Below are 18,711 nucleotides of genomic sequence, written 5' to 3' on the forward strand. Positions count from 1 at the left end.
ATCAAAAGTTTGTGTAAGTAGATAAGAGGAAGAGAAGAGTGAGAGTGGCCTTTAGAGGATGGAAATGGGAAACTCAGAAAAGGCAGAGACACTAAACCAATACTTTGTCTCTGTCTTCATTGTGGAAGATAATAATTCTGTCCCAAAAACTGCAGTTAATACAGTGGAACCTGGCGAAATTACCACAACCAGGGAGAAGGGACTCAGTAAAGTGAAGAGTTTAAAAATAGATAAGTCCCCAGGACCTGCTGGCCTGCACCCTAGGGTGTTAAAGGAAATGACAACAGAGACAGCGAATGCATTGGCTATGATATTCCAAAATTCCCTGGATTCCGGAGAGGCACTGGTGGAAACATGCTAATGTGACGCCTTTATTCAAGAAAGGAGAGAGACACACAGTGAGAAATTATTGACCAGTCAGCTTACCCAGTCAGATTGCTGGAGTTAGTCATTAAGGAGGAGGAGCAAAGCTCAGTTCACCAATGTCAGCACGGTTTTGTGAAGGGCAAGTTCCGTTTGACAAACCGTCTAGAGATCTTTAAGGCTGTGACCAGCAAGGTAGATAATGGGGATCCTGTGGATGTGATCTATCTGGATTTTCAGCACGCATTTGATAAGGTGCCACACAAGAGACTGATCCAGAAGATTAGATCCCAAGGGGATTGGGGTAGAGCAGTGGCTTGGATGGAGGATTGGCTGACAGATAGAAAGCAGAGGGTTAGGATAAATGGATCCTTCTCCAGTTGGTGATCTGTAACTAGGGAGGTCACACAGGGTTCAGTTCTCAGACCACAACTATTTACAATCCCTATCAATGATCTACCAGCAGGGAGAGTGTAATAGAGCAGAATTTACTGATGACGGAACAATACGAGGGAAAGTAGGCTGCGATGAGAAGATTAAAAAGTTTACAAATGGATATTGAGATGTTAGGAGAATGAGTCAGAAACCGGCAGATGGAATTTAATGTGAGGTTATCCATTTTAGCCTGAAAAGTAAAAGGGCAAATTACTGTTTAAATGGGAAACAGATTCAAAAAGCTTCTGTGCAGAGGGATCTGGGTGTCCAGAAAGTGAGTATGCAGGTGTGGAATGTTGTAAGGAAGGCAAATGGAACCTTGGCATTTATTGGAAAGGGTCCAGAGTATAAAAGTACAGGAGTGTTGTTAGAATTGTATAAGGAATTGGTGAGACCACACTTGGAGTATTGTGTTCAGTTTTGGTCACCTTCTTTGAGGAAGGGTGTGATTCTGGAGGCGGTTCAGAAGAGGTTCAATGGATTGATTCCAGGTTTGAAGGGGCTGTTGTATGACGAGTTGTTGAGTAGCTTGGGCTTGTCCTCACTGGAGTACAGAAGAACGAGGCAGGGTTTGATTGAGGTATAGAAAATATTCAATGGGATTGATAAAGTAAATGCTAACCAAACGTTCCCCCCTTTTGAACAGTTTTGGACAAGAGGTCATAATTGTAGAGTAAGAGGGAAGAGGTTGAAGACAGATAAGGAGAAGCTACTTCTCACAGAGGGTTGTGAATCTATGGAACTCATTGCCCCAGAGTGCAGTAGATGCAGAATCAATGGATTCAACAAAGAGATCCATATGTTTATCCACTGATCATTTAAATGCCCTTAATGTTGGCGAATCCACTACTGTTGCAGGCAGGACATTCCACGCCCTTACTACCCTCTGAGTAAAGAACCTACCTCTGACATCTGTTCTATATCTAACACCCCTCAATTTAAAGCTATGTCACCTCGTGTTAGCCATCTCCATCCAAGAAAAAAATCCACCCTATCTAATTCTCTGATCATCTTGTATGCCTCTATTAAGTCATCTCTTAACCTTCTTCTCTCCAATGAAAATAACCTCAAATCCCTCAGTCTCTCCTCATAAGACCTTCCCACCATACCAGGCAACATCCTGGTAAACCTCCTCTGCACCCTTTCCAATGCCTCCACATCTTTCTTATAATGCAGCGACCAGAACTGTACGCAATACTCCAAGTGCAGCCGCACCAGAGTTTTGTACAGTTGTAACATGACCTCACGGCTCCGAAATTCAATCCCTCTACCAATAAAAGCTAATACACCGTACGCCTTCTTAACAACCTTATCAACCTGGGTGCCAACTTTCAGGGATTGATGCACATGTACCCCGGGATCTCTCTGCTCGTCAACACTACCGAGAGTCCTTCCATTAGCCCTATATTCTGTACTCCTGTTACTCCTTCCAAAGTGAATCACCTCACATTTGTCCGCATTAAACTCCATCTGCCACCTCTCGGCCCAGCTCTGCAGCTTATCTATGTCCCTCTGCAAAATCCATCCTCACTGTCTACAACTCCTCCGACTTTGGTGTCGTCAGCAAATTTACTAACCTATCCTACACCCTCATCTAGGTCATTTATAAAAATGACAAACAGCAGTGGCCCCAAAACAGATCCCTGAGGAACACCACTTGTAACTGAACTCCAGGTTGAATATTTCCCATCAACCACCACCCTCTGTCTTCTATCAGCTAGCCAATTCCTGATCCAAACTGCTAAATCACCCTCAATCCCATGCATCTGCATTTTCTGCAGTAGCCTACCATGGGGAACCTTATCAAACACTTTGCTAAAATCCATATACACCACATCAACTGCCTTACCCTTATCCACCTCTTTGGTCACCTTTTCAAAAAACTCGATAAGGTTTGTGAGGCATAACCTTTCAGTATTCCTCTTGCCCTGGATTGCCATATGCATTCAAGCTTCCACACAGTCCCTCAGTTATCCACCCATGCCAAAAGAACATCACTATTTCTTGTGTTGAGGTGTCAACAAACTTTTGATTTACCTCACATGTCTGATTTCCCACTTTACATTGGTTATTGCAGTTGTCTCTTTAACTTGGAGCACTTTCTCTGTCTTTACCTTCCAACAGAATCTTGTTCAACTTCCTGTTCTTTGTTCCTTATAACTTATCCGTCTTCCTGTGATGAACTTTTATCCCTGGTTTCTGAACTTGTGTTTTTATGGGAAATCTGCTTGTGGGTCCGGCTTAAAACTAAACTCAGAAATTCTTTCTAACCTGAGGTAGCCTCTGGTTGCCATGCTCAGCATCTCCCCAACCTTGTTTACTTCCACACTGTAAAACCTTCAATGATAATACAAGAACAGTTTGAAATGAAGCCAATAGCCACTGACATGCACTTTCATTTCACAAGACCTGACTGGGGTTTTAACCCTTTCTCAACACACAACCACACAAACACCAAATTAAACTTACTTAAAGCCACACCTTGTTTCTAACAAATGCAAATATAGATTACTTAAAACAACCTAGTTTCATGATAAGTTTATAAAAAAGAGATTAGCTAAAGTAAAGTTAGTCCCTTAGAGAATGAGATTGAGAAATTAATAATGGCAGACAAGGAAATTACAGTAAGAAATCTCACAACACCAGGTTAAATTCCAACTGGTTTATTTGGTAGCACAAGCCACTAGCTTTCGGAGCGCTGCTCCTTCACCAGGTGAGTGGGAGTTGTGTTCACAAACAGGGTATATAAAGACACAAACTCAATTTACAGAATAATGGTTGGATGCGAGTCTTTCCAGGTAATCAAGTCTTAAAGGTACAGACAATGTGAGTGGAGAGAGGGTTAAGCACAGGTTAAAGAGATGTGTATTGTCTCCAGGCAGGATAGTGAGAGAGATTTTACAAACCCAGGCAAGTCATGGGGGTTTACAGATAGTGTGACATGAACCCAAGATCCCTGTTGAGACCGTCCTCATGTATGCGGAACTTGGCTATCAGTCTCTGCTCTGCTTTGGGCGCCGCACCTGCGCAAAGATATTTTGGCCTTGGAGGGAGTGCAGAGGAGGTTTACGAGGCTGATACCGGAGTTGAGGGGGTTGAGCTATGAGGAGAGGCTGAATAAACTAGGCTTGTACTCGTTGGAGTTTAGAAGAATGAGGGGAGATCTCATTGAGACGTATAAGATGATGAATGGGATGGATAGGATAGAGGTGGAGAGACTCTTCCCGCTCAGAAAGGATAGTAGGACTAGGGGGCACAGCCTCAAGATAAAGGAGGGGCGGTTTAGAACAGAGTTGAGGAGGAACTTCTTCACTCAAAGGGTGGTGAATCTCTGGAATTCTCTGCCCGTTGAAGTGGTGGAGGCAACCTCGCTAAATATTTTTAAGACGCGGGTTGATGGGTTTTTGATAAGAGAGGGGATTAAGGGTTATGGGGAGAAAGCGGGAAAGTGGAACTGAGCCACAACAGATCAGCCATGATCTTATTGAATGGCGGGGCAGGCTCGAAGGGCTAGATGGCCTACTCCTGCTCCTATTTCTTATGTTCTTATGCTCAGCGACTCTGCGCTGTCGTGTGTCGTGAAGGCCGCCTTGGAGAATGCTTACTCGAAGGTCAGAGACTGAATGCCCGTGACCACTGAAGTGTTCACCAACAGGAAGGGAACAGTCTTGTCTGGTGATTTTCGAGCGATGTTCATTCATCCGTTGTCGTAGCGTCTGCGTGGTCTCCCCAATGTACCAGGCTTCGGGACATCCTTTCCTGCAGCGTATCAGGTAGACAATGTTGGCCGAGTTGCAACAGTATTTACCGTGTACCTGGTGGATGGGATTCTCACGTGTGATGATGGTATCCGTGTCGATGATCCGGCATGTCTTGCAGAGGTTGCTGTGGCAGGGTTGTGTGGTATTGTGGTCACTGTTCTCCTGAAGGCCGGGTAGTTTGCTGTGTACAATGGTCTGTTTGAGGTTGTGCAGTTGTTTGAAGGTAAGAAATGGGGGTGTGGGGCTGGCCTTGGAGAGATGTTCGTCTTCATCAATGATAATGTTGAAGACTCCGGAGAAGACATGACTTCATCGACAAAGATCGATAAAATATTGACAAAGACAAGGAAATGGCAGAGACTTTGAATAAGTATTTTATATCTGTCTTCATGACTCACCTGATGAAGGAGCAGTGCTCCGAAAGCTTGTGATTCAAATAAACCTGTTGGACTTTAACTTGGTGTTGTGAGACCATTTACTATTCCCACCCCAGTCCAATGCCGGTATCTCCACATCATGTCTTCGTGACTGAATGCACAAAATATATTCTGGGAAAAGTAGGGATCCAAAATGAAGGAGAAACTTTAAATTATCTCTACAGGTAAACTAATGGAGCTAATAGCTGACAGATCCTCTGGATCTATAATCTTAAAGAGATAGTAAATGCTGCAGAGATTCTAGATGAGTTTCAGATCCATCCAAAGCTCTCAAGATTCTGAGAGTGTGATGACATCAGTCAGACAAATGAGGTTAGCTTGCTAGAGTATGAACTCCCCCACTGGGTCAGGTGCCCCGCAGCTTGAGCTGCCTCATGGAAATGCCCTCCATGCCCTTTTCCACCTCATGGAGCTGTTTCCTTTGCGGACACACCTTCCACTATCACATCTTCACCCATTGCCTGGATTTACCTTGGTGGGTCTTGTTGGCATCGAGAGGCAGAGGTCCCCAGTGGAGGTTCCTCTACGGAGGGATCTCCTCCAACTATCTTGGGAACCTGGGGTAGAGGGTGCTGCGTGCAACATTTCCGTACAATCGTAGGTTTGTCTGGTTCACGGGCTCCCAAGTGTGCCCTTTTTGTAATCTTGTGGAGTCCGTGGAGGCTACGTTACATGTTACAGGTTGCACAACCTTTTCAGTTTTCTCAGAAACTTTTTATTGAAGTTTTGTTTGTACTTCAGTCCCACGCTCCTAATCTATGGGTGCCTGGTGTGGAGGGGGTGAGTCAGGAGGGCAACCTCCTCATGAACCTACTCCAGGGCCTGGCAAGGTGAGCTATCAGCAGTGGGTGATCAACAGGATGGTCCATCCTGACTATCTGCCCCTCTACTGTGACTATATTCATGGCTGGGTGTCCCTGGAGAGGGAGTACGCGTTGGCAGGGTTGTGTGGTGCTGTGGTCACTGTTCTCCTGAAGGCTGGGTAGTTTGCTGCGAACAATGGTCTGTTTGAGGTTGTGCGGTTGTTTGAAGGCAAGAAGTGGGGGTGTGGGGATGGCCCTGGCGAGATGTTCGTCTTCATCAATGACATGTTGAAGACTCCAGAGAAGATGTGTCTTCATCGACAAAGATTGACAAGATTGTGCTTTACAAACTTTTCTTTGAGGATATAACAAGCAGAGTGGATCTAGTGGAGGAGAGGATGTAGGTAGGGGGCTGAATGGCCTTCTCCTGTTCCTATGTTAATCTGTTAATCTCAGAAAGATAGTGAGGGGCTCCTCTTAAAACTACATGACCAAGGAAGATTCCAGCTTCTACCATGGGGCATACGTTGATTGAGTTGTTGTTTGTGGGACCAGCAATAATGACTGAGGAAGAGGAATTCAGCACCTGCTCTTATCTAGTGTCCAATCCAGTTCCCCTCTACAATCCAATCCCCAGTTCCCCCTCTACAATCCAATCCCCAGTCCCCCTCTACAATCCAATCCCCAGTCCCCCCTCTACAACCCAATCCCCAGTTCCCCCTCTACAATCCAATCCCCAGTCCCCCCTCTACAACCCAATCCCCAGTTCCCCTCTACAATCCAATCCCCAGTTCCCCTCTACAATCCAATCCCCAGTCCCCCCTCTACAACCCAATCCCCAGTTCCCCCTCTACAATCCAATCCCCAGTCCCCCCTCTACAACCCAATCCCCAGTTCCCCCTCTACAATCCAATCCCCAGTTACCCTCTACAATCCAATCCCAATTCCCCCTCTACAATCCCCAGTTCCCCCTCTACAATCCAATCCCCAGTCCCCCCTCTACAATCCAATCCCCAGTTCCCCCTCTACAATCCAATCCCCAGTTCCCCCTCTACAATCCAATCCCCAGTTCCCCCTCTACAATCCAATCCCCAGTCCCCCCTCTACAACCCAATCCCCAGTTCCCCCTCTACAATCCAATCCCCAGTCCCCCCTCTACAACCCAATCCCCAGTTCCCCTCTACAATCCAATCCCCAGTTCCCCTCTACAATCCAATCCCCAGTCCCCCCTCTACAACCCAATCCCCAGTTCCCCCTCTACAATCCAATCCCCAGTCCCCCCTCTACAACCCAATCCCCAGTTCCCCCTCTACAATCCAATCCCCAGTTACCCTCTACAATCCAATCCCAATTCCCCCTCTACAATCCCCAGTTCCCCCTCTACAATCCAATCCCCAGTCCCCCCTCTACAATCCAATCCCCAGTTCCCCCTCTACAATCCAATCCCCAGTTCCCCCTCTACAATCCAATCCCCAGTTCCCCCTCTACAATCCAATCCCCAGTTCCCCCTCTACAATCCAATCCCCAGGTCCAGTTCTGCAATCTAATTGACACTGTCAAGGATGATATCGATACAATATTGAGGGAAAATATTAGTAGATATGATGTGGAATCTGTATGGATCGAGTTAAGAAATAGCAAGGGGCAAAAAGCATTGGTGAGGGTGTTATACAGATCACCAAACTGTAATGATGATGTTGGGAAAAGCATTAGACAGGGAATCAGAGACGCATGTGTTACAGGAACATGTGTGATGATGGGCAACTTTAATCTGCATTGTTTTTATTAATGATCTGGATGAGGGTATAGTTGGGTGGATTAGTAAATTTGCTGATGACACCAAAGTCGGAGGTGTGGTAGATTGTAAGGAAGGGTGTCATAGTTTGCAGGGAGACTTAGACAGGTTGCAGAGCTGGGCCGAGAGGTGGCAGATGGAGTTTAATGCGGAGAAGTGTGAGGTAATTCACTTTGGTAGGAATAACAGATGTGTTGAGTATAGGGCTAACGGGAGGACTTTGAATAGTGTGGATGAACAGAGGGATCTAGGTGTATGTGTACATAGATCCCTGAAAGTTGGGAATCAAGTAGATAATCAATCTCAGGATTGCTGCCTGTGCCAAGGGAGAATGAGGGAAGAAATGAAATGAGGTGGAGGGTGAATGCGTGGCTGAGGGACTGGTGTAGAGGGCAGGGATTTCGGTTCCTAGATCACTGGGACCTCTTTAGGGGTAGGTGGGACCTCTATAGTAGGGACGGGTGGCACTTAAATACCAGGGGGACTAGTATCTTGGCGGGAAGACTGGCTAAGGCTACCGGGGGGACTTTAAACTAGAAAGGATGGGGGGAGGGAACTGTGTTGGGGAAGCTGGGACGGAGGAGGTTCGCTCCCAGGTAGGGGAGGACCGCAGGCAGTATGCGAGGGAGGTTAGACAGGTGGTGGAGATGGGAAATGCCCAGACTGAGGGGCTGAAGTGTATATATTTTAATGCAAGGAGTATAGTGAATAAGGTAGATGAGCTTAGGGCGTGGATAGCTGTTTGGGATTGTGATGTGGTGGCCATTACGGAGACTTGGATGTCTCAGGGACAGGACTGGGTACTTCAGGTGCCAGGCTTCAGGTGCTTCAGGAAGGACAGGGAGGGTGGCAGAAGGGGTGGTGGCGTGGCACTGTTGATCAGGGATAGTGTCATGGCTACAGAGAAAGAGGATGTCGTGGAGGGATTGTCTACAGAATCTCTGTGGGTGGAAGTTAGGAACAGCAAAGGGTCAAAAACTTTGCTGGGTGTAATCTATAGGCCGCCCAATAGTGACAGGGAAGTTGAAGTGCAAATAGGGAAACAGATTCTGGAGAGATGTTTTAATAACAGAGTTGTCGTGATGGGAGACTTCAATTTCCCAAACATCGACTGGAATATCCCTAGGGTAAGGGGTATAGATGGGGAGGAGTTTGTTAGGTGTGTTCAGGAGGGTTTCCTGACGCAGTATGTGGACAAGCCTACGAGGGGAGAGGCTGTACTTGACCTGGTACTGGCGAATGAACCAGGGCAGGTGATGGATCTTTCGGTAGGAGAGCATCTTGGATATGGTGACCATAATTCTATCTCCTTCACAATTGCGTTGGAACGAGATAGGATCAGGCAGGCTAGAAAGGTGTTTGTCTGGGGTAAGGGGAGATACGAAGAAGTCAGGAAGTTACTTGGACAAATAAACTGGAAGGAGGCGTTCTTAGGGAAAAGTACCGAAGGAAGGTGGCAGATATTCAAGGAATGTTTGTCTGGAGCTCTGAATGACAACGTTCCGATGAGACGAGGGGGTTTTGGTGGGTCGAGGGAACCGTGGTGCACAAAGGATGTGTTGAACCTAGTCAGGAAGAAAAGGAAGGTGTACAAGAGGTTCAGGGAATTAGGAGATGTTAAAGATCTTGAGGAGTATAAGGACTGTAGGAAGGAACTTAAAAGGGAAATTAGGAGAGCCAGAAGGGGTCATGAGAAGACCTTGGCGAGTAAGATTAAGGAGAATCCCAAGGCCTTCTATAAATATGTGAAAGGTAAAAGGATAAGAAGAGAAGGGATAGGACCGATAAAAGGTGAGGGGGGGAAAGGTTTGTGTGGAACCAGAAGAAATGGCGGAGGTGCTTAACGAGTACTTCGCCTCAGTATTCACGGTGGAAGCCGATCTGGGAGATTTTGTTATGGATTTGCAGCAGATGGAAAGGATTGAGTACGTGAATATTAAGGAGGAGGATGTGTTGGAACTTTTGAATTCTATCAAGGTAGATAAGTCGCCGGGACCAGATGGGATGTACCCCAGGATACTGTGGGAGGCGAGGGAAGAGATTGCAGAGCCCCTGGCGATGATCTTTGCGTCGTCAATGGAGACGGGAGAGGTTCCAGAGGATTGGAGGATTGCGGATGTAGTTCCTATTTTTAAGAAAGGGAACAGAGATAGCCCGGGAAATTACCGACCGGTGAGTCTGACCTCAGTGGTTGGTAAGCTGATGGAGAGGCTTCTGAGGGACAAGATTTACGAACATTTGGAGAGGTTTGACATGATCAGGAATAGTCAGCATGGATTTGTCAAGGGCAGGTCGTGCCTTACAAGCCTAGTTGAGTTCTTCGATAATGTGACTGAACACATTGACGAAGGAAGTGCCGTGGACGTAGTGTACATGGACTTCAGCAAGGCGTTTGATAAGGTCCCCCATGCAAGACTTCTTGAGAAGGTGAGAGGGCATGGGATCCAAGGGCCTTTGGCCTTGTGGATCCAGAACTGGCTTGCCTGCAGAAGGCAGAGAGTGGTTGTGGATGGGGCTTTTTCTGAATGGAGGTCAGTCACCAGCGGAGTGCCTCAAGGATCTGTTCTGGGACCCTTGTTGTTTGTCATTTTCATAAATGACCTGGATGAGGAAGTGGAGGGATGGGTAAGTAAGTTCGCTGATGACACGAAGGTCGGTGGTGTTGTGGATGATCTGGAAGGATGGCAAAAGTTGCAGCAGGACATAGATAGGATGCAGGACTGGGCGGAGAAGTGGCAGATGGACTTCAACGCGGATAAATGTGTTGTCGTCCATTTTGGCAGAACCAACGGGATGAACGAGTACACTATCAAGGGCAGAAGTCTGAGTAGTGTTGAGGAGCAGAAGGATCTTGGGGTCCGGGTCCACAGGACTCTTAAATCGGCCTCGCAGGTGGAGGAGGTGGTCAAGAAGGCGTATGGTGTACTGGCCTTCATTAATCGAGGGATTGAGTTTAGGAGTCGGGAGGTAATGCTGGAACTTTATAAGACCCTTGTCAGGCCTCATTTGGAGTATTGTGCGCAGTTCTGGTCGCCTCACTATAGGAAAGATGTAGAAGCTATTGAAAGGGTGCAGAGGAGATTTACAAGGATGTTGCCTGGACTGGGAGGCATGCCTTATGAAGTTAGGTTGAGGGAGCTGGGACTCTTTTCCCTGGAGAGACGAAGGTTGAGAGGCGACCTGATAGAAGTTTACAAAATGTTGAGAGGAATAGATAGGGTGGACTCTCAGAGGCTATTTCCCCGGTTTGAAATGGTCGCTACGAGAGGACACAGATTTAAGGTGCGGGGAGGGAGGTTCAGAAGTGATGTTAGGGGTAAGTTTTTCACTCAGAGGGTGGTGAGTGAATGGAATCGGCTGCCGTCAGTGGTGGTGGAGGCGAACTCGCTGGGGTCTTTTAAAAGACTTCTGGATGAGTATATGGGGTTTAATGAGATTGAGGGTTATAGATAGGTCTGTAGGTTGGTAGGTGATGTGGTCGGCGCAACTTGTGGGCCGAAGGGCCTGTTTGTGCTGTAGTGTTCTATGTTCTATGTTCTATGTTCTATAAGGTTGTTAAGAAGGCATATGGTGTCTTGGCGTTTATTGGTAGGGGGATTGAATTTAGGAGTCGCAGCGTCATGTTGCAACTGTACAAAACTCTGGTGCGGCTGCACTTGGAGTATTGTGTGCAGTTCTGGTCCCCACATTACAGGAAGGATGTGGAGGCTTTGGAGAGGGTGCAGAGGAGGTTTACCAGGATGTTGCCTGGTATGGAGGGGAGGTCCTATGAGAAGAGACTGAGGGATTTGGGGTTGTTTTCGCTGGAAAGAAGGCGGCTAAGAGGGGATCTTATTGAAACATATAGGATGATTAGAGGTTTAGATAGGGTGGACAGTGATAGCCTTTTTCCTCGGATGGAGAAAGCTAGCACGAGGGGGCATGGCTTTAAATTAAGGGGGGGTAGTTATAGGACGGATGTCAGGGGTAGGTTCTTTACCCAGAGGGTGGTGAGGGATTGGAATGCCCTGCCTGCTGTAAATGCGCCTAGTTTGGGGGCGTTTAAGAGATCCGTGGATAGGTTTATGGACGAAAAGGGATTGGTTTAGGTTAGTGGGTCATTGTTTTTGTAACTGGTCGGCGCAACATCGTGGGCCGAAGGGCCTGTTCTGCGCTGTAATGTTCTATGTTCTATGTTCTATGTTTTTTATTTGCCATAAGTATGCTTACATTAACACTGCAATGAAATCACTGTGAAATTCCCTTAGTTGCCACGCTCCAACACCTAACCAGACTGTGGGAGGAAACCCATGCAGATACGGGGAGAACATGCAGAGTCCACACAGACAGTGACCCAAGCTGGAAATCAAACCCGGGTCTCTGGCGCTGTGAGGCAGCAGTGCTAACCACTGTGTCACCATGCCCCACAGTGCTGTATATAGATTGGGGGAGTCAAATTAGTCACAGTACAATAGAGGAGGAATTTCTGGAGTGTATACGGGATGGTTTCTAGAGCAGTACACTAAGGAACCAACAAGGGAACAGACCACCTTGGACTGGGTGTTGTGCAATGAGAAAGGATTGGTTAGCAATCTAGCTGTGAGAGAACCCTTGGGGACGAGTGACCGTAATATGGTAGCATTGTTTGTCTTATTGAATGGCAGAGCAGGCTGAAGGGGCCACATGGCCTACTCCTGCCCCTAGTTCTTATATTCTTATGTTCTAATTGGACAGGGTGTTGGTGAGGCCACACCTGGAGTATTGGGTACAGTTTTGGTCTCCTTATCTGAGGAAGGATGTCCTTGCTGTAGAGGGAGCACAGTGAAGGTTTACCAGGCTGATTCCTGGGATGGCAGGTCTGTCATATGAGGAGAGACTGAGTGGGTTAGGATTATATTCACTGGAGTTTAGAAGAGTGAGAGAGGATCTGATAGAAACTTATAAAATTCTAACAGGGTTAGAGAGGGTAGATTCAGAAAGAATGTTCCCGATGGTGGGGGAGTCTAGAACTAGGGATCAGAGTTTGAGGATAAGGGGTAAACCTTTTAGAACTGAGGTGAGGAGAAATTTCTTCACCCAGAGGGTGGGGAATGTGTGGAATTCACTCCCACAGAAAGTAGTTGAGGCTAAAACATTGTCTGATTTCAAGAAGAAATTAAATATCGCTCTTGGGGCTAAAGGGATGGAGGGATATGGGGCTCGGGGGGGGGAATCAGGATATTGAATTTGATGATCAGCCATGATCAAAGTGAATGGTGGAGTAGGCTCGAAGGGCTGAGTGGCCTCCTCCTGTTTCTCGCTTCTATGTTTCTTTCCCCCAGGAATGCACTTACTCGGTGAGAAAGACAGGAGCTAGAACATTCCATGGCCATGCAAAGTCCCGAGCTGTTGATGATTGAGGTGAAATGAGTATCGAGCACCTGATGAAAGTGTACCTCAGCACAGGACAGCATAAAGTAGTGATAAGTGTGTGTGCTGCTGGTTGTCCAGTCACACGCCTTGCCTATGAGGAGGTGTAATTGTTCACATGTTTACTACCAGTTGTTCATCTGTTTGTCTCCCCTTCTTTCCTTCAGCTTCACATGGTCCAAGCAAGAATCCGACCATTTCCACAGCCAAAAGATCCAACGTAGCAAGCAGCAAGAAGGTTGATTCTGGAGGGTCTCCCATATCACCTGCCAATGACTTGCAAGGTACCGTGCAACTCTAGAACTTGTGTGTTGCAGTGGGGAGGTGGATTCGAGACCAGGGAGAGATCAGCCATGGTCTGATGGAATGGCGGAGCAAGCTCAAAGGGCTGAATTGTCTCCTTTTGCTCCTAATTTCTATGTTCCTCTGTCCCAGTCAGAATTAACGATTTTCTTGGGAGTAGGAGGAGAAAAAGACAGACTGTGGATGCTGGGAATATACAGGAAGTCAGAGCACAGTTAATTCAGAAAGATCAGTTCAAGTTTTTATTAAAACCTCCAAACCTTCGTGCCATCCAATCCAACCAGAGCATCAACCCAACCTACCTCAGAGATTTCCTCCAGTTCTTCAGATCCTGCAGGAATTCTCTGCATCCCGAAGTAGATCTTACTCCCCCCCCATCCTCTTCACCATCACTTTCCACTCCCTCAGCTGCCTTTCCCCTGTCCAATAGACCTCTCTTATCAAATAAATTTTAAATCAAAGAATTTTAATTTTCAGAGGTAGTATAATCACTCTGCCCCTCGAGCACCACATATATACACTGTTCCTCCAACTCAACTTTGCATCAACTTTGAAACCTAGATAATCATGGTTAGTAACTATTCCAATGCCAACATCTGGAATCTTCACAGAAACAATGTCATTAGCAGGTAAGACTGGTTCCTCCTTTTCAGATAATCTGTGCCTGATAGAGGCCGCCACTGGCAGGTGCAGAGGGATTCAAAGTAAGACACTTCTCTACCCTTTAAATTGACCCCTCTTCCCACTTCACCCCTCTTTAACAGTCCCTCCATCTCCTTCTCCCCAGTCAGGGTCTCGGTATCTGGCCATTGTGAACCCGTTCAAATCACTTTATTCTTTGGGTGTGACTGGTGGACGCTGATGTGGGCCGCACGGCAGTACGAGCAGTGACCACCGCTCACAGTGATTGGGAACAGCAGGATTTCTGGGGACCTGGCCACTCACTGGAGCTGGGAGCCCTGACACTGCCCAGGTAGGAGCTTCATTGGGATTTAATTCCATTGGACCTCTGGAAAGTGGCTGTGATGGGATTGTAACAGGCTTCCCACTCAGTGGACCAGTGTCACCATCGACACCTTTACCTTTCACCCGATGTTTCAGATCAGAGCTTCAAACAGTTAGAAATATAATTGTTTCTTAAAAAGCTGGGAGGGGGGAGAAAATGAAAAGTTTATGATAGGACAAAGGTAGTGGATGAAATAATAAAGCAGCTGGTGGTGCAAGGTCACAGCGAGTGGGATTGGAACAAGTAAGGAAACAAAGACAGAGGAGGGGTGGATGGCGGAATGTGTAACGCAAAAAACAGACCAAAATGAGGAAAACCAGAAGCTGCAAAGAGAAAGAAACAAAATGGGGGCAGAGACAGAGTTTGAAATTGTGAACTCAGCCTTAAATCTAGAAAGTTGTGAAGTGCTGCTCCGTGGATTCGTATTGAGTTCCTTTGGGATATTTCAGTAGGCCAAGGACAGGAAGATCAGTGTGAGAACAAGCTGCAGAATTGGGGCTGATCAGACGCTCGGGATCATACTTGTGGACTGAACAAAATGTGAACGGAATCCAGGCTCAGTTGCTCCAGGGGCAGACTGCACTGTGAGCAGAGAAGACGGTATACCAACACGGAAGAATTGATTCATTTGGGTTGAGTGTTTGGGGCCTAACATGGTGAGCAGAAAGAGATTATAAAGCAGGCGTTACAGCTCTGGTGTGGGAAGGGAGGATGGTTGAAGAATGGAGAAGGAGAATCACAGAGGACAAGTTTTTTTCAAAATGCAACCCCAACTGTGTTATTTTATGAATGTTTTTCCTGCCTCCATCTTCTCTCACATCTTCACTTTTAATTTTTTTTCCCCCCTCCTCTCTTTAACTGGTTTAAACTCTATTACAATTTTACCTTGCCTCAGTTCAGATTGAAGGCAATTGTTCTGAAATATTAGACCTGTGTCCCCCTCGAGTGCTGCTGCCTGTTCTTCACAGTATTTATCATGTGGAAATACTAGTTCTAGTTAAGCTTCAATGTATCTGACCTTGTCACCATAACCAGTATTTCAGACAGCCGAATGCCTACTTTTCAGAATAGAGGATTGCACAATACACTAGTTTTTTACAGTAAGAAGTCTCACAACACCAGGATAAAGTCCAACAAGTTTATTTGGTAGCACGAGCTTTCGGAGCACTGCTCCTTCATCAGGTGAGTGGGAGTTGTGTTCACAAACAGGGCATATAAAAACACAAACTCAATTTACAGAATAATGGTTGGAATGTGAGTCTTTACAGGTAATCAAGTCTTAAAGATACAGACAATGTGAGCGGAGAGAGGGTTAAGCACAGGTTAAAGAGATGTGTATTGTCTCCAGACAGGACAGTTAGTGAGATTTTACAAACCCAGGCAAGTCATGGGGGTTACAGATAGTGCGACATGAACCCAAGATCCCGGTTGAGACCGTCCTCATGTGTGCAGAACTTGGCTATCAGTCTCTGTTCAGCGACTCTGTGCTGTCGTGTGTCGTGAAGGCCGCCTTGGAGAATGCTTACCCGAAGGTCAGAGGCTGAATGCCCGTGACCACTGAAGTGTTCGCCAACAGGAAGGGAACAGTCTTGCCTGGTGATTGTCGAGCGATGTTCATTCATCTGTTGTCGTAGCGTCTGCATGGTCTCCCCAATGTACCAGGCCTCAGGACATCCTTTCCTGCAGCGTATCAGGTAGACAACATTCGCTGAGTTGCAAGAGTATTTACCATGTACCTGGTGGATGGTATTCTCACGTGTGATGATGGTATCCATGTCGAAGATCCGGCATGTCTTGCAGAGGTTGCTGTGGCAGGGTTGTGTGGTGTTGTGGTCTGGGTAGTTTGCTGTGGTACAGTACAAGATGGTGAGCTGCCTTCTGGTGATGTAGGTATACCCACTGTGCGGTTAGGGAGGGAGTTTCAGCATTTACACCTAGCGGAGGGGCAATGATGTAGTTCCAAGTCAGGGTGGTGAGTGAGCAGAAAGCAATGTAAAGGTGTTGTTTCAATGTGCAAGCTCCCCTTATTCTTTCAGCTGGTAGAAGCGGTGGATCCAGATGTCAATACATAAAAACATAGAACAATACATCTCAATATAGGTCCTTCGGCCCTCAATGTTGTGCCGAGCTATGTCCAAACCCAAGATCAGTCTATCCCACTCCCTATCATTCTGGAGTGCTCCATCTGCCTATCCAATAACTGCTTGAAAGTTCCTAAAGTGTCCGACTCCACTATCACAGCAGGCAGTGTATTCCACACCCCAACCACTCTCTGAGTAAAGAACCTACCTCGGACATCCCTCCTATATCTCCCACCATGAACCTTATAGTTATGCCCCCTAGTAACAGCTGCATCCACCCGAGGAAATAGTCTCTGAACGCCCACTCTATCTATCCCCCTCATCATCTTATAAACCTCTATTAAGTCGCCTCTCATCCTCCTCCGCTCTAAAGAGAAAAGCCCCAGCTCCCTCAACCTTTCCTCATAAGACCTACCCTCCAAACCAGGCAGCATCCTGGTAAATCTCCTCTGCACTCTCTCCAACGCTTCCACATCCTTCTTATAGTGAGGTGACCAGAACCGCACACAATATTCCAAATGTGGTCTCACCAAGGTCCGGTATAGTTGCAGCATATCCCCACGGCTCTTAAACTCAAACCCCCTGTTAATAAACACTAACACACTATAAACCTTCTTCACGGCTCTATCCACTTGAGTGGTAACCTTCAGAGATCTGTGGATATGAACCCCAAGATCTCTCTGTTCCTTCACATTCCTCAGAACCCTGCCATTGACCCTGTAATCGGCATTCAAGTTTGTCCGACCAAAATGAATCATCTCACACTTATCAGGGTTAAACTCCATCTGCCACTTTTCGGCCCAGCTCTGCATCCTATCAATGTTTCTTTGCAGCCTGTAAGAGCCCTCCATCTCATCCACTACTCCTCCAATCTTGGTGTCATCAGCAAATTTACTAACCCACCCTTCAGCCCCCTCTTCCAAATCATTGATAAAAATCACAAACAGCAGAGGACCCAGCACTGATCCCTGTGATACACCGCTGGTAACTGGCCTCCAGTCTGAAAATTTTCCCTCCGCCACCAGCCTCTGTCTTCTATGAGACAGCCAGTTACTTATCCAATCGGTCAAGTTTCCCTCTATCCCACACCTCCTTACTTTCTTCATGAGCCTACCATGGGGAACCTTATCAAACACCTTATTAAAACCTGTGTACATGATATCAACACTTTCCTCGATGAAATCAATCAAATTTGTGAGGCAGGACTTACCCCTCATGAATCCATGCTGACTATCCCGGATTAAGCTGCATCTTTCCAAATGGTCATAAATCCTGTCCTTCAGGATCCTTTCCATCCTTACAGCCATCAGATTGATTGGCTTTCCGTAAGAAAATCTTAGAAGACAGATTCTGGAATTAACAGTCCTGGCCACCAGCAAATCTCTCACCCAAACCATGGCATCTCCCCACCACCATCGCCCCCCCCATACCCAACTCCACTACTAATGCTGTCACCATCACTTCTGTCATTATGGGTCACTTCCGTCTGGCCCAGCGAGGCCTCTGGCCCAGCGAGGCGCCTGCCCCAGTGAGGTGTCTGGCCTGGTGAGGTATCTGGCCCAGCGAGGTGTCTGTCCCAGTGAGGTGTCTGTCCCGGTGAGATGTCTGGCCCGGTGAGGTGTCTGTCCCAGCGAGGTGTCTGGCCTGGTGAGGTGTCTGGCCCGGCGAGGTGTCTGTCCCAGCGAGGTGTCTGGCCTGGTGACGTATCTGTCCCAGTGAGGTGTCTGGCCCAGCGAGGTGTCTGTCCCAGTGAGGTGTCTGGCCCAGCGAGGTGTCTGTCCCAGTGAGGTGTCTGGCCCAGCGAGGTGTCTGTCCCAGTGAGGTGTCTGGCCCAGCGAGGTGTCTGTCCCAGCGAGGTGTCTGTCCCAGTGAGGTGTCTGTCCCAGCGAGGCACCTGCCCCAGTGAGGTGACTGGCCCAGTGAGATGTCTGTCCCAGTGAGATGTCTGTCCCAGTGAGGTGTCTGTCCCAGTGAGGTGTCTGTCCCAGTGAGGTGTCTGTCCCAGTGAGGATCCTGCCCCAGTGAGGTGTCAGGCCCAGCGAGGCCTCTGGCGGTGAGGTTTTTGGCTCAGTGCAGTCTCTGGCCCAGTACGGATTCCTGCTGAACCCCACTCGTCAAGGACCTCGAGCCAGAAAGACAGCCTTCCACCGTTACACTCTGACGTTACGGACAAGTCAATTCTGAATCCCAGCTGCCAGGTTACTGTGGATCCCAGGCATCTTCATCCTCTGGAGGAGCCTCCCATGAGGGACCCTGTCGAAAGCCTTAATAAAATTCTTATCTGTGGGCTTTGATAGCGGTGAGTGTGACAATGTCAGGCTGTTGTTTGATTAGTCTGT

General features: G+C 47.4%; 1 protein-coding gene across 1 annotated transcript in view; it reads left to right on the forward strand.

The window, feature by feature from the left end:
- Positions 1-13,171: 13,171 nt before the first annotated feature.
- The window catches only part of LOC145361852 (IQ motif and ankyrin repeat domain-containing protein 1-like), a 128,856-nt gene continuing 123,316 nt past the window's right edge, over positions 13,172-18,711 (forward strand). The window contains exon 1 of the mRNA XM_080217829.1: positions 13,172-13,266. The gene's annotated coding sequence lies outside the window, so the exon portion shown is untranslated. The remainder of the gene's footprint in view (positions 13,267-18,711) is intronic.

The sequence above is a fragment of the Carcharhinus amblyrhynchos genome, chromosome 2 (genome assembly GCF_965287045.1).
Source record: "Carcharhinus amblyrhynchos chromosome 2, sCarAmb.v2.hapA, whole genome shotgun sequence".
Taxonomy (NCBI): Eukaryota; Metazoa; Chordata; class Chondrichthyes; order Carcharhiniformes; family Carcharhinidae; genus Carcharhinus; species Carcharhinus amblyrhynchos.